Source organism: Rutidosis leptorrhynchoides, chromosome 3, assembly GCF_046630445.1.
Source record: "Rutidosis leptorrhynchoides isolate AG116_Rl617_1_P2 chromosome 3, CSIRO_AGI_Rlap_v1, whole genome shotgun sequence".
In the NCBI taxonomy this organism is placed as follows: domain Eukaryota; kingdom Viridiplantae; phylum Streptophyta; class Magnoliopsida; order Asterales; family Asteraceae; genus Rutidosis; species Rutidosis leptorrhynchoides.
Genome location: NC_092335.1, coordinates 6,457,502 through 6,463,501, shown reverse-complemented (window position 1 = coordinate 6,463,501; position 6,000 = coordinate 6,457,502).

Sequence of the window (6,000 nt, the reverse complement as noted above, 5' to 3'; positions counted from 1 at the left end):
AGCATATGATCCTTTTTAGATCCTAACATGGAAATAACAATTGTTGATGATACTTATCATAATACCAACACAACGAAAATTCAAATATGATTACAATTTACGGAAATCAGACTTAAAACAAACAAAATTCAAATATGATTACAATTTGTAGCAATAGTACAAAGTTCGTTAGGTTACAATATTGTACGTGGAGCAATATAGTGGTCTCTAGAACTATGAGTAAATACGAGTGACGATATTTTCAACAATGTGTGATGACCCGGAAATTTCTGACCAAATTTAAACTTTATCTTTAAATGATTTAATATTTTCGACACGATAAGCAAAGTCTGTAATGTTGAGTCTCAAAGTTTTGGAACTATATTCATGTAATCAATTATTCTTTGACTGTTCTCGCAGATTCACGAACAATATATATATATATAACTTAATGTGCATATATATATATATATATATATATATATATATATATATATATATATATATATATATATATATATATATATATATATATATATATATATATATATATATATATATATATATATATATATATATATATATATATATATATGATTTCAAGTTATTTAGTAAACGATAGTAACATTCGATTATTGATTCGATTGATATTTAGATAAGTTAACTAAAATGTTTAAGATGAACCAGTAAAACACTAATTTGCTACAGTATTTTCGAATTGCTACAGTGTTTTCAAAAATCACTATTTGCTACAGTAACTTTGCTACAGTAAAACACTATTTCAAAATGAAAATGTATATATGTATATGTATATACTACGAGACGATAATTTATAGAAGCAAATAACCAAAACACTTAATTGATTAAAGCTACACTTCGAGTGACATAGTTTATCAATGATTAAGTTTAATTTTTGATAAAGGTACACGTCGCGTAACGAAAAGTATTAGTTTTCTAAGAGTACGAAAATGCATTCGAGAAACCGGAACCGGGACATAAGTCGAGTAACAACGTACAAGTAATCGTAACAGAAATTACAAGTCATCTATACACGAGAATATAATATAATATATAATTAATTAAAATAAATTACATATATTATATAAATATAATATTATGTCGACAGGTATCAAACAAAAGGATTGTGTGCTGGCAATGGGGCTCATGCGATCGCATGAGATCCCCCACACATACTCATGCGATCGCATGAGGTGTTGGGTAGCAGCCATCTCCTATAAAACGAGCGAATTATTTCAGCTGTGATTCATTCTTCTTCATAATACTCCGCATAAATAAATAAATATATATTTATTATTATTATTATTATTATTATTATTATTATTAAGATTAATATTATTATTAATCTAATTATTATTAGTAATATTATTAGTATTATACACAAAATACTACGACGAGGTCATGTCCAAATGATTTCAAAATGGGTTTTCAAGCGGGATAGAGCTAAGAAAACTATGGTTTATAGCTATGGAGGTTATGGGTAATATTTATGGGTACTGTTGGCAAGTCAAACCTAGTGTTTATCATCTCTGTTACGTCTACGTATTTTCCTACAATATTGAATCACAATATTGATACGTGAGCATTCATATCTTATCCTTTATATATTATTTGTGTATCCATGTCTAGTGCTCGAGTATATATATTTATGCATGCTTGTATGCTAAATTTCGTCGTTAAACAGTTTATGATGAATCACGAATTAAATATATATATATATATATATATATATATATATATATATATATATATATATATATATATATATATATATATATATATATATATATATATATATATATATATATATATATATATATATTACTGATAAAATGTATATGATATGCATGTTTTTGGAAAGCTGGCGAAAATTCAATAACTTTTCATTTAGATATCGAATAGTTTTGATGAACGGATTAAAAGATATGATCAACTGAATTATAATTGACGTTAATTGGAATTGCTTTTGAATCTGCAATTAATATTTAAACAACTTGTTTGTAAGATTGATAAATTGGATTTTTGAATATTACCAACCGAATAAATGAATCTTTATATAAGGTACGTCTCGTTTTATTGAACTATTGTCAAAATTGACTTTTTAAAACGACTTTGGATAACTTTTGTATGTCGATCTCGAGCATTAGGATTGTGATACACTATGACATGACCTAGATTGATAGACATTTATTGACCAACAAATGTTCTCTAGGTTGAGATCTACGATTATTTGGTAATCCGAGTTTCAGTCACATTTTGGTGAACGACTTTATATGCTGCTAAGGTGAGTTTCATTTACTCCCTTTTTAAATGATTTTGCAATATATATTTTTGGGCTGAGAATACATGCACTTTATTTTAAAAACAATGGACACAAGTACATACTAAATTCTATACTGAGTTTGAACCGAAAATCCCTTAGCTTTGGTAACTAGTAACTGCCGGTTATAAGAACTGGTGGGCACGAGTAGTAGTATATGGATCCATAGGGCTTGATATCCTCGTCCGAGCTAGAGCACTAGCCTTTTAACGGACGTATGCTATTTGAGAAGCGTACACGTTGGTTTGCGTGTATTATTAAGATGATTATACAAAGGGTATAAATTATATATATGTTAAGTTTAGTTACCAGGATGCTCAATTTCGTAGAATATTTTGATAAATGTTTCTGGATGAAACAACTGAAAACTTGTTATCCACCTTTATATACAGATTATGCGAAACACTAAAACTATGAACTCACCAACCTTTGTGTTGACACTTGTTAGCATATTTATTCTCAGGTTCCCTAGAAGTCTTCCGCTGTTTGCTTATATGTTAGACAAGCTATGTGCATGGAGTCTTACATGGCATATTTATCAAGGAAACGTTGCATTCACCAAATCATCACCATGTATCTTATTTTGACTGCATTGTCAATGGAATTACTATTATAAACTATTATTTACGGTGATTGTCTATATGTAGAAAACCTTTGATTTAAATATTCATTTATAGTGTGCCTTTTCAAAAGAATGCAATGTTTACAAAACGTATCATATAGAGGTCAAATACCTCACAATGAAATCGATGAATGATGTGTTCGTCCATATGGATTTAGAGTGATCGTCACACAATGTATTTGATAAATCCACTCACTTTAACAGATTATTCTGTACAATATGTCAATGCATAATCAAAATGGATTTAACAAATTCATTGTTGCAAATATTACTACCCAATATGGAGTGATGATATATGTCGATATTATATGATATCGACATTTACATATATTTTAACCAAGTAGAAACGATACTTTCCTTGTCAAGATCTCAAACTCAAGCAATTCCTCAACAATCTTCTCAAACACAGTACGATTATTACAAAGAATAAAATCCGCTTTTTCGTAAGCTAAATCGTACATCTATAACAAACCACACATCACTTGTCAATTTTCAAGCCTATTCTCAGTTTTCTAGCCTATTCTCAAATGATAAAAATAAGAGTAATTATTACCTCGACAATCGATTGTGACGACGTTGATGGCGGCAACGGTGGTTAAAGAGGCCACCACATTGACGAAGACGGTTGTAGCTTTATCGCCAGAAACCTTACCTTTTACTGTGAAATGCCCCGTTCATATCGATTATAAACGTTACATAATAATTGATTTCATTGCGAGATATTTGACCTCTATATGATACATTTTACAAACATTGCATTCGTTCTTAAAAGACAAACTTTCTTTACATCGAAAGTTGACTGCATGCATACCATTTCATAATATATCCAACTATAATTGACTTAATAATAATCTTGATGAACTCAACGACTCGAATGCAACGTTTTTTGAAATATGTCATGAATGACTCCAAGTAATATCTCTAAAATGAGCAAATGCACAGCGGAAGATTTCTTTCATACCTGAGAATAAACATGCTTTAAAGTGTCAACCAAAATGTTGGTGAGTTCATAAGTTTATCATAAAACAATAAAATTTATAATTTTGATAGACCACAAGATTTAAATGCTGCATGGTACAAATGGGCCAGAATCCTATACCCACCTGTAATGTACATGCGATATCTTTTAAATACAGTACACCTTTCTCGTGTATGAAACCATTTTTCATAAATCTTAGTAACCGTACACATATCTCGTGTACAAAATATAATACACATAACCTGTGTATAAAAATCATTCTCTCGATACATAACATTCACTTTGCTTTCATTGCTTGGCTTGGTAACCGACCTTAACATATAATGCGCATCAATAATATCCCCAAAACAGAACATCTCGTCTGTATAATATATAAACTTCGAAGTACTAAACACCACGCCCACTAGCTCTTCCATCTAGTGAACATTCTGGGTGGGGGTGTTAAACCCGGTAGCTACCCGTTTCCTAATTCATAGGTTACCAAGCTATAATAATCAAGGGGAAATATTCACATCAATTAGTGGCAATTATAATGTCCAACTAATTCAATAATAATCCACAGAACTTCTGTCTGCATAATAATTCATTCGAGGAATGTTTTGTTTGTGTCTATCTCGTCAAATATTTATAAAAGCATCTCAAGTATTCTTAGTCAAAAAAATATAGATTGCAAAAGCATTTAATAAAGCATTTGTAAAACAGTTATAAAAACAGCGCATGTATTCCCAGTCCCAAAAATGTAAAGCGTAAAAGGAAATCAAATGAACTCACGATACGATATTTTGTAGTAAAAATATGCATACGACGGAATTGGACAATGCAGGGTTGGCCTCGGATTCACGAACCTATATCAATTATATATATTAACACGTATAATCATAATCGAACAAATTTATTTACTATTAGTGATATAATGGTTATATTAATAGATTATATGTTTTATTGATAACTTAATTAACTATATTTATTTTATATACTTTAGATAAATAGTTAGTATTTATTATGAAAATATTAATGTTGTTATGTGATATGTATTAAATATATTCTTATATAGTTATTTATTTGGTAAAATAATATCAATAGTAATAAATAACAACTTGTATCTTTTTACAATAATAATAATAATAATAATAATAATAATAATAATAATAATAATAATAATAATAATAATAATAATAATAATAATAATAATAATAATGATACTACTAATAATCTAAATGATAGTTTTAATAATAATATAAATTTTTAGAAAAATGATAATAATGATAATAAGAGTAGTAATAATAATAACTATAATAACTATAAAAATAATAATTTTTCTAGTAATGATGATAATAAAAGTGATAACAATAATAAAAATGATAATTTTAATATTTTTAATAATAAAAATGATAATTATAAGGGTAGTAATAATAATAACTATATAAATTTTTTTCTTCTAATAATGATAATAATACTTATAATACCTAATGCTAATACTTATTAATGATAATAATATTAATCATATAACAATAATAATTAATAATAATAACAATACTAATAATAATAAATAAAAAAAATAGTAGTAATAATAATAATAGAAATAATAAAATAGCTACCTCATCGTAACAACCCTTAAAAAGACATAAACGCCTCTGCCAAGGTTTGAACCTACGACCTCTCGAAACCCGACAACACACCCATACCATCTGCTCTAACTTTCTTTTCTGATATAACCAGTATACCATTTATATATAACTAGTTTCTTTCAACCCAACAAAATACAATAGGTCTCGCCCAACATATAATTTAATCTCGGCCCAACAACAGTTTCCTAAGCCCAAGTTTACAGAAACCCAATTAGCAATATTTAGTTTAATTAAGGCCTGGTTACTTTTTGAAGCCCAAATAAAATCATGGGGTATCGTTGATATTTAAAAGGAATCGGATAACAGCTTCAAAATATATAGACGATCCGTTTAGCATCAAAGGGTTACGTTATGATTGTTTACAGAAACATCACACAGCAGCCTGTCATGCTTATTCTCATCACCAAGTCACTATCATCGTGTTTTTACTGTTTATCATCACTATCAAGGCGAT